Source organism: Pteropus vampyrus, unplaced genomic scaffold (genome assembly GCF_000151845.1).
Source record: "Pteropus vampyrus isolate Shadow unplaced genomic scaffold, Pvam_2.0 Scaffold51, whole genome shotgun sequence".
Taxonomy (NCBI): Eukaryota; Metazoa; Chordata; class Mammalia; order Chiroptera; family Pteropodidae; genus Pteropus; species Pteropus vampyrus.
In genome coordinates this window covers 3,790,719-3,801,746 of record NW_011888832.1, presented here as the reverse complement: position 1 = coordinate 3,801,746, position 11,028 = coordinate 3,790,719, and the positions used below count along the sequence as shown (strand labels likewise).

The following is an 11,028-nucleotide window of genomic DNA, read 5'->3' as shown; positions in this document are numbered from 1 at the left end:
TCCACCCGATTAATGTCAGACTGGAATCCAGCTGCCGACAAATTATGTGACCGTGTGTGTGTGTGTGAATGCCATTGTTTCTATTCTTGAATCAGAGGACCACCAGACTTTCTCCACGTCCAGTGAGTTCCTATTTTAAGTTCTCAAATGGTTGTTTTTCTCAAATCCACAGACCAAGTTCAGAAGGAAGAAGACCCTGCTGAAGACTGAAAAAAAAAAAAAAAGAGAGATGTCTTTGGCGGACAGAGATCATTTCTCTCAACTCAGAGGTCAGGCGAGGGAGCCTCTGGCTGACATTTACTCTTCTCTAAACTCTCCCAAGTCTCAATAGCTCCTCGCTTCCCTCTCATTTCTCACTCGCAGGCTCAGCTCCTTCCCCAGGAAGGCTCAGCGACAGGTCCCAGGTAATCAAGGCCATCCAGGAGAAAGGCAGGCTTGGGTTCATCGGGTTCATCTCCTCCCGCCCAGACAACTCATTTTTGGACAATTAGCAGTGGTCAGAATGAGGCCGGAAACCAGCCATTCAAACCTTCCCTCTTCATTAGAGTGTAAGTCTGCGGAAGGGAGAGAACACCATACTGGGAAATTGGATACCAGTGAGGACATATTTAGAAGATAAATAAACGAACGGAGTGGAGGCGGGCAGGTAAGCTCTGCGGAGAGAGGAAAACGAGTAGGAGAGAGAACAGTCAGATGGAGCTAGTAAACAATAAAAGTGACGAAGCAGAAAAAAGCAAATTAAGAGAATAAGGGAGAAAGTAGGGAAGAGCTTCCGTTGAATTCTCATCACTCACGCCCTTGCTTGCATAATAAAATGCAAACTCTATAATGTGATCTTAGGGTCCTACATAATTGACGGCCCCCATCTCCTCTTCAGCCTCTTCCCTAAAAAGTCTCCCCTTCCCCCTACCTGCACAGGCCTTCTTTGATTTCTTCCAAACTGCCAGATGTGTTCCTGCCTCTGAACCCTGCCATTTGCTGATTTTTTTCTGCCATGGCAGGTTTCTTCCCATCCTTCAAGTCTCAGTGCAAATGTCACCTCCTCCGAGAGGTCATCCATGATCGCCTTATTCGCTAACAGACCGTGCCCCTGCCCATCCCTTTTCGCCTCGTTGCCCTAGGATGTTCCCCTTCGTCGCCCTTCTCACTAGCTAAACCCATCTTGTTTATGTTACTTCTGCTAACTTTGGGTTTAGTTTGTTCTTCTTTTTCTAGCTCTTTGAGGCATAAAATTGGGTTGTTTATTTTTAGATTTTTTTTTTTTAACATAAGCATTTGTTGCAATAAACTTTCTTCTTACTACTGTTTATTGTATCCTATAAGTTTTGGTATGTCGTGTTTTCGTCTCGAGGTATTTTCTAATTTCCTTTTTGATGTCTTTTTTGACTCGGCGGTTGTTTAAGAGTGTGCTGTTTAATTTCCACGTATTTGTGAATTTTCCAATTATCCTCCTGCTATTGATATCTGTTTTCAGTCTATTGTGGTTTGAAAAAGATACGTGATATGACTTCTTCCACTTTCACTTTGTTAAGACTTGTTTTGTGAACTAACATGTATCATGGAGAAAGTTCTATATATGCTTGCGAAGTGTATTCTGCTGCCGTTGGATAGAATGTGTACGTCTGTATATGTCTGTCCATTTCATCTACAGTGTTGTTCAGGTCCTCTGTTTTCTTCCTGACCTTGAATTTGGATGTTCCATCCATTATTGATAGTGGGTATCAGATTCTCCTACTGTTATTGTGTTGCTGTCTTTTCTCCCTTTAGGCCTGTCAAGGTTTGCTTTATATTTTTAGGTGCTCTAATGTTGGGCGCATATATATTATTTGCAGTTATTATATCCTCTTGATGAATTGACTTTTTTATCATTATATAATGTCCTTCCTTGTGTCTCGTGACAGTCTTTGACTTAAAGTCGTTTTGACTGATGTAGATATAACCACACGTACTTTCTTTTGGTTACCATAATTATATCTTTTTCCATTCCTTCGCTTTCAGCCTATACGTGTCCTTAAATCTAAAGTGAGTTTCTTGTAGACAGTGCAGAGTTGGATCTGGTTTTTCTTTATCCATTCGGCGACTCTATTAAAATCATTTTGTTTACGCCTTGGTGCACTTGCTTATGGTTTATCTCTGTTCTAGAATGCTGGCTCCATGTGACTGTCTTGTCTACTGTGTTGTAGCCTCCTGTGCCTAGCACCTGGCCTGTCACACAGTAGAAACTCAATAAATAATTTGGGAATGGAAGAAAAATACACACAGTCTTGGGGGGAGAAAACAGCCATTAAGTAATTACTTAATAAAATAAAATATTAATTGTTTTTACAGCAAACGTGAACTCACTAAGTCTTTGGAGTCTGTGCCTCATAAATCTTCACATCCTATGGGGCTAGTAATGGGTGAGGCCGGGAGGGGCAGTGTGAGAAAGCGGGGCAGGAAACCAATCTCAATCACAGGGGTTAATTGCCCCAAGGGACCCTTAGATTTCAAATGTGCTGCTCAGTGGCATAGCATCGGGGATGGGACGGAGGTCTGATGCTGCTGGGGTATGGTGGCAATACGAAGTAAAACACCACTGAGCCAATTTCATCACCGCGTTGAATTCCCTGAGGACTATGTGTCCTTCACTGCCTGTGGCCTGTGTGGACCCCTCCCACCTCCGCCCCACCCCCACTGGGCGCATCACGAGCTTTTTCTCTGTTTGCGACTAAGCACGTTTAGTGGAAAAGCAGGTGTCTTTGAAGTCACCTACAGCTCCACGACGGCGTACGTGCCCACGCGAACACGTGTAAGTGAACATGGCAAATATTAGATTCTTTTCCCTGGCTGCTGGGAACCCTTGCTCTCGGGCCACTAAAATATCCCCATAACAGTTCTCTGCCTGCTGACTGCATGTCTTCCCGGCCCTGGGAGAAGTCCCTCCTCTCGTTCCAGCCACTCTCCGGAGGTCAAGCAGAACTCTGTTTATCCAAGTCCGCGAGCCATGCCAACCAGTGACTCGTGGCTTCCCTGTCCCCTTTAGGGCCACGTGGACAAAGAAACAATGGGGCGGAGCACGGGGAGGAGGAGGAAGTCTGTCCTGGCAATGTGAACCTCGTGATGGAAAGAGACCCGAAGCGTAGCCATATTTACTTCCCATGTCTGTGCCGGCCCTTTCCACAGCCCATAATTCACGGCCATCAGGATAGGGACGGTGCTAAGCGGCGTGACCTGCACCCCCAGCTTCTTGCCATTGGACACGCACGCTCCGCCTCCAGCAGGCTTCTCCAGTCATGACGAGGGTCTACTCTCTGTGCTACCCCCGACCCTCGATCCCTTCCTTAAGCCCTCTTCTCCTTTCCCCCTACTTAGGAATTCCGTACGGTGACTTTTCACTTAGCTCAAAAATATATTCCTTTGTGCACGAGAAATATCACCCAGGCACAAGTATGTGAAATCTCTCCGTGTGTCCACATTAAGAGACAGCTGGTATACCGCATTCTAAAGATGGCAAATAGGTTAGATTCACTTATGCTGATGTCAGTTGTTTAGTAGGGGCAGCCTAAAGCTGTGTGTGGAGAAAGATTCTGAGCTCACACCTGAATTCGGTGGAGCGCTGCAATTTGCAACGTCTGCCACAGGCTCAGAATAGAAGGGGGACAGCCCTATTGTATTCGTCACCCCTGCAGTAAAGCCATCTAAAATTCACAGGTTCAGTTACTGCAGAGGAATCCCAAATGGCCTCAAATATGTAGTAATCTATATTTTTTTAGTATGGTTGAGATTTGAATCCTACATATTTGGTATCTGGAGACAAGTCACTTTGCTGGAGAGATTAGTGGAACGTCCTCACACCCACATTGTAAAACTTCTTTGTGATTCTCACCCTTCTGCACATGAAAAATATTTGTACAGAATTTATTTTTTATAATTTTTTCTTTTATTTATTTTTTTAGGCAAGGCAATCCTTGGTTGACTGCACAGATTGCAAGGACCTTGTCAGTTTACAATCCGTTATTTTTAACTTTTTACGCCTACAGCACCTGGTCTGCCTAGGTGGTCTCCCATCCAAGTATTAACCAGGCCCGACCCTGCTTAGCTCCCGAGATCAGACGGGATGGGGCTCATTGAGGGTGGCATGGCCGCAGACTTTGTACGGAATCGAACGCTTTTATTTTGTTGTGGAAAAATAATGTAAGCCTCACAGAGAGAGCAATCTCGACTGTCTTTGTCACTACTGTCTACCTGGTAGCAAGCAGGTGCACAGAAAATATTTGTTAAATGAAAGGAAGACACGGAGGGAGGGAGAAAAACAGAGAGGTACAGCAGCCAGGTCTGGGGAGGGGTGGGAGGAGGAGAGGGAACGGAAAGTAATTAAGTTGGTCCAGAAACAAAGAATGAAATGACCCATATTTTACAGTCATTAGGGGTTTGACGGCGTTTGTTCAACGTCACTGCTTGTGAAGGGGAAATTTGTAACTAAAATGATGTTTGGGGAGAACGCCTCTGTGGTACCGGCCTTAGTCACTCAGAGCAGGGCCGTCGCATTGTTCACGGCTGAAGTTCCGACTCTGTCTTTCCCCTGCTAGTGTTTACTGTGCGCTCACGGAAACGAGAGGGGCTGTGCTCTTGGGGATTTAATCAGGATACTGAGTTCCTAGGTCTCAGTAAGAAGGAGGCACTATTTCAGCCCTAGACAGAAGGAAAGCGGTGGGAACACGGCTGACCCAACACGGGCCAGAGGCATCTGCCGATGTGCTTGGGATCAAGGGAAGAACTGAGATCACTTGACCTAAAGTCAGACATACTGGGTCTGGGTCTCAACTGCAGGATTTTATAGTCGTGTGACTCTGAGGAAATTACTTCAGCCCCCTGAGACTCAGTTTACCCACCTCTAGCATGGGAATAACAACATTGAATAAGATAAATGCACACAAGGCATTTAGCTCAGGATTTGACGCATAGTAAACGAGCCATAGATGTTAGCTATTGTAACTGTTATTTTCTGTCGCTGTTATTATCGTGGCCAAGGTGCCCATTATAAGACTAAGCGTGCATCAAACGCTTTCCCCTGGGCTCACAGTTTAGCTATATCTTCCGGTTAGATGCAGCCACAGAACTGGGGCTCTGCACAATGACCGTTTCCTGGCCTGGTTTATAAAATGTCCCTCCATGCTCTCTGACTTCCCTTGTCTTCCAGCCAGATGGAGGACTCCAAAGTCCTAGGGGACGGCAATGCCACTAGACGGAAAGAGCCTGACCTATGAATGACTGTGTGGCACAAAGCCCCCGCCCTCGCCCCTGCTGAACATGTGCAGAGAAGTGGGAACTAGGAACACACCGTCACTTCTCACATCTCGGAAACTGGCCGACTCTTCGCCATAGTAGCTTTCCCTAGCTCATCCATCAAAGAAGCCTTTCGGATGGTTTGCAAGGACTAACCAGAAGACACCCATAAACGCGGCTTCTCTGAAAGTCCTCTTTCCCACACGTCACTTCCCCGGGGCCTCGGAGCATGAATTCCAGCTGCTCGGGCAAACAGTGGTTGGAACTATTTTCTCGGTTGCCCACACGGTCTTCATTCGTTTGGGGGCCCTCCATGCATTCATCCTCTGGTGCTAGGCTCCTGGCCTAGAAGTGATCCAGGAGCAGAAGACTCCTGGATTTATACGCTCTATTACCTGTGTTAGTGAGAATGCCAGGCTGCCGACATCCATCCTGTACCAACCCACCCGACGAAACGATTCACTCTAGACGTAAAGGCTGACGTCGACTGAGTATTGTTTTAACTGGAGGGAGAAGTGTGTCCATAAAGTAGCTAGGGCTTTCTGTCAGGAGGCTGTATTAATGAGCCCACTTCAGTGTTTATCAGGAGGAGGTCAGATAATCCCTTCCCGGAATTACATGCTGGCCGGTTCAGATAAATAACACAGATCTCTGCCATTCATAATCCAAAATGTTAACAATTAATTTCTGAAATCCATCCGGAAGGGGGCCAGAAGCCTAAATCACTGGGCCCAGACGGGCCATGCTGGGTGGACTTCTCACGAGTCAAAATTTCAACCTCAAACTTGTAATGAACTGTTGTCAAGACACAGCTGACTTAAGCGATCAAGGTAACATTATTCAGCAATAACCTGGGTGAAACACACTCTAAGTGTGAATTAATACGTTGGCCGACACCAGGCCCCAGATGTTCCCCACTCTGGCAATAGGCCCCAAGTGATGATAAGCAGATTTACATACTTAACTAATATGTTTATTTAAAGGAAATTTCCAAATCCAAAATAACATCCAGATTTCTTATTTGGCTGCAGATCAAAAGACATCCTATCAATAAAGACAGAATCCAGGATAAACCCTTTCAACATCTGCTGAAAACCAAACAACAGATTTGAGGGTTTTGGTAAAAGTTAATTGCAGACAAATTTTACTGCCTCTTACATAAATATATCCTTTCGCGTCCCTGGGGTGGCTCTGACCTCACCGATTCTCGCGTCCACAATACGCCACATTGTCCTCTCGCTGGCACCGATGTCCCTGCCTGTGCGGCCTGCTTGGAGCACTCCTGTCTCACGCTTTTCTTTCTAGCTGAAAGAGGAACAGACTTTCTCCTTCCTCATGGGGCTGAGCGAGAGCTTGGAAGGTCGTAGAAAAGGAAAATCTGCCCCTCCACCCACCAGCGAGTACTTTGTTTTTTCCAAAACTGCTAAAAAGTGTTTATTGGGTCTCTCCCCCTCATTTTAGAAGGAGATAAGCCCAGCAGTGATGTTCCCTGAATGTCGACCCTTTTTTTTTTCTTTTTGTTGCTGACGCCCCCAGGGAGCGGGCAGTGGCTGCATCAAAGCTCGAACGGAGCCCCCTGCTTGTGAAGGAGATAACGGAGTGGGTGCTGGCCTGGAACGGGAATTCCATTTCCTCTCCTTTTAGGGGTGAGCTGCCTGCAGCCGGACGGGGACTGTGGGGCACTGAGCCTTTCCTCCCACCCACTGGCCAAGGCTGTAGCTGAAGGAAGGATCTGCTTCAGGCTCCCTTTGCCTAGGGATCTGTTCAGTGTTAGGGCCAGTATTAGCCGGCTGACCTTTTGGGTGAGAAGACCCAGAGTCACAAGTCATCCATCTTTGCGCCTGCTGCATCCTTTGAACTAAGTCATTGTTAAATTTCTGGGTCCAATCTCCTCACGACCGAGATAGGAAGAACAGGTTGGTGGAACCAACCAAAGAAATGCAAACCGGAACGGCAACGGGGATTTCATCTTCCTCCTCTCAACTGGCAAACATATTTCTAAATGCTCATTTGGTTACAGTGCCGATGTCCCCAATTACAGATGATACACATATAACAATTTCATATGTATAAAATGTAGATACCGAAAGCTTTAAAATTTGTCTAACCTCCGACCCAGAAATTCTACTTCTAGAATGCACCTTAAGAAAATAATTATGGATTCGGGTACAGATTTAACGATGAGAATGGATGGCTTTGCTTATAATAAGAAAAAAATATGTCGTGAATGACCTAAGTGTCAAACAATTGAGACCAGCTAATTAAATGATGTTCCACAATTTTGAAAATTATTCAAAATGGAGTCATAGAATAAAATTTAATGACAATGAATGGTTGTCATGAGTCAAAATTGTATTATATTGCTGAATGACAAAAGCGGAAAAAAGTACGTGTTGTATTTTACCATTAAAAGATATACATGTACAAACACGTAATATGTATATTTCTTAATGACATACAACAAAATTATGACAGTGGAACAATCATGGATAATTATCATTTTTTGCTTATTTTTATCATCTAAGTGTTTTATAATGAATAGGTATTATTTTTATTACAAAAAAACCTGAATATATTGTGAAGGGTTTTATTTTCAATTAGTTGTATAAAAGCATAATTTACATATAATAAATGCACTCATTTTAAGTATTCATTTCAATGAGTTTTGACAAATGGATGTGTCCTATCTCACTAATGAATTAAGATATAGAACAATTCAAATACAAAATTACTATGTAATTTCTACTATCCTAAAAAATTCTTTGTAGTCAGACTCCTCCTCACTTCTGGCTCCAAAGAAACTTTCTGTCACTGTTATGGGCTTAATCCTGTCCCTCCCCAAATTCTTATGTTCAAGTCATAACCCCCGGTACCTCAGAATGTGACTGTAAGATAAGGAGATAAGGGCTTTAAAGAGATAAATAAGGTAATGAGTTTATATGGGCGGACCCTACTCCATTATGTCATTGTCATTATAAAAAGAGGAGATCAGGACACGACCTGCCCAGAGGGAAGACCAGGGCAGGACACAGAGAGAACGTGTCTACCTAGAAGGCAAGGAGAGAGACCTTCAGACGCTACCAACCCTACAGACACCTTGACCTCTGACTTCTAGTCTCCAGAACTGTGAGAAAATAAATTTCTGTTATTCAAGTCACCCCATCTGTGGTATTTGTATGGCAGCCCTAGCCAAGTACTACATTGGCTATAGGATTTTTTAAGGGTTGTCTATACTGGACTCGTGCAGTACATATTCTGGCTTCTTTTGCTCTGAATCAGCCTCATTGTTTCTGAGATTCATCCTGGTCATGCGTACCTGTAGGTCAGTAGGTTATCTGTTCTAATCGGTTGATGCTTCCTTTTCATGGCTGAGTAGTATTTCATTGTTTGGCTATAACACAGGTGGTTTATCCATTCTCCAGACAATGGGCATTTGGATTATTTCCAATTTTGGATCACTGTGAATAAAGCTACTATGAAATTCTTGTACAAGATCTTTTTGTAAACATATGCTTTCATTTGTCTGGGGTAAATATCCATGAGTGGAATTGCTAGATCATAAGGAAAGTGAATGTTACACTTTCTAAGAAACTGCCAAGTGGGTTTTCAAAGCGTTTATACTATTTTACAACCCTGCCAGCAACGTAGGAAAATTCTAGAGTTCCATATCCTTCCAAACGCTTGGTTTCCCAGCCTTTTTAATTTTAGTCATTCTCCTGGATGCGTAGCAGCATGTCACCGTGGCTTTAATTTATGTCCCCCTAATAACTAAGAATGTGAGCATCTTTTCATGCACTTATTGGCCATCTGTAAACTATCTGTGCAAATCTTTTGTCTATTTTTTATTGGATATTTTTTCTCTTATTATTGAGTTGTCGGAGTTCTTTACATATTCTAGATTTAAGCCTTTGTCAGCTACATGCATTGCAATATTTTCTCCCAGCCTTTGGCTTTTCTTTACATTTTCTTCATCGTGTCTTTCAAAAAGCAGAAGTTTTTAACTTATTTTGCTTTTGAGAAAAAAGAAAAAAAAATGGCCAGCGGTGTCTCATGAGAATTCAAGAGCATCCATCTGCCTTTCGATCTCAGCTCAGCCTCTGGTTTTCTTACTGGATTTCTATCTTTCTTGCTGCTTGGACTTTCCCTCATTAATCCAACCAGCTGACACCTACTGGTGGGAGCTGTGAGCAGAACAGGCAAATGAGGTGTCAAGGAAGCCATACGAAACCAGAGGCAAAGCTTAACTTGCCCTGGCGCTTCCTCTGACCTCTAGAAAGGGAACTGCCGTGTTTGCTGAAGCATCTTCTAGTACTTTCTGGCTTTAAACGAACAGCAAACAGTCCCTTTCATTCGCAACTCACAAAAGTGAATCGTACCTTTTTCAGGTACGATTTGGGAAATGCTGTCACGCTTCTTTGCCGCAAGCAAAACAGGAAAACAAAGATTCTTCAAAATTCCGTTAGAAAACAGACATTTCAGGAAATGCAGAATCGGACTTTCTGAGCTAGAGGGCTAACTCGTTCCCTCACTCCGCTGGAAGGGACTGCTTTCTGCTGCGCGCCCCAGATGGACCTCATCACGACTCAAAGATTTCAGGGCATGGATTTCTTTACACGTCTGGAAGCCCCTAAGGGGCGTGGCCATGTTTTGCCCATCTCTGTACGCATAGAGTCTAACACAGAACTGGCACAGAGTACCAGCTCAGTGAATGCTACCCGAACAGCTGAATGAATGAATGAATGAATGAATGAATTGTTCAAACCTCAAACTCTTGAATCCCTCTTCCTGTTCTATCCTTGATAAAAGCTTTCACTCCGGAGTTGGACAGAGCTGAAATCGTGTCTCAGCTCCACCTCCTGCCTCTGTGTCACTGTGACAAAGTTCTCAGTATTCGGGCCCCGGTCTCTTCAACTTACGAAAGGGGGATGATGGTTACGATTGCGACGACCTCATCGGTTTGTGTGGGTTGAATGAGTGACCATAAGGTGGGTGACCCAGCGCCTGGCTCACAGTAAGCGCTCTTTAAATGTTAGCTCTGACTATCTGGATGCTGTATTTTCTGTGACTCTTATGAAATTCCTCTTAACGTTTGCTATGGGTAGAAGATGATAGTAATGGTAATGATGATAATAAAATTACTATCAACTACGTGTTTTCTGTGCGTTATATTTTTTTAATCTGCACAACAACTTTGAATCACAGTTATTTTATCCCTATTTTATAGCTGTAACTGAGGTAACGGTACGAGGTCTCAAAGCCAGTAAGTGATGAAGCTGGAATTGACTCAAGCTTATCAGACTCTAAGCTCTCGCAACACAGTCTGCCTGTCCCTTCACTCGAGAAGGTGTCCTCTGATTCAGAGGAGGGGGTAGCCAGCCTAGGAGGACAGCTTGGATCACAGACGTGGCGTTGGCAGATTGTTCAGTCTGGAGGAGCAGTGGTGGGCCACTTTGGGGTCTATCAGTTATATCCTTCCCTTCTTTAGATACTATGTCGATTAGGATTAAGTTCTGTAGTACATTACGGATGATGCAATAACAGTGGCTGAGATATGATAGAATCTTTTCTCTTACATAGAAAAAAGCAGAAATATTTAGTCTAAAGCTGGTACAGTGGTCCGATCAGCAAAACCAAGTTTCTTCTACCACTTACTCCTCCCAAATAAGAACATGTGCTTCCCTTCCTTATAGGGCCCGAAACTCCCAGCCCCACTGAGAGATATCCAGCCCCAAAAGGCTGCCCAGCCCAGGAAGCCTCTTTGTC

At 44.2% G+C, this 11,028-nt stretch overlaps 1 pseudogene; it reads right to left on the bottom strand.

Annotated features, from left to right (window-relative positions):
* Positions 1-4,010: 4,010 nt before the first annotated feature.
* LOC111739621 lies at positions 4,011-4,129 on the bottom strand (annotated as a pseudogene).
* Positions 4,130-11,028: the final 6,899 nt, after the last annotated feature.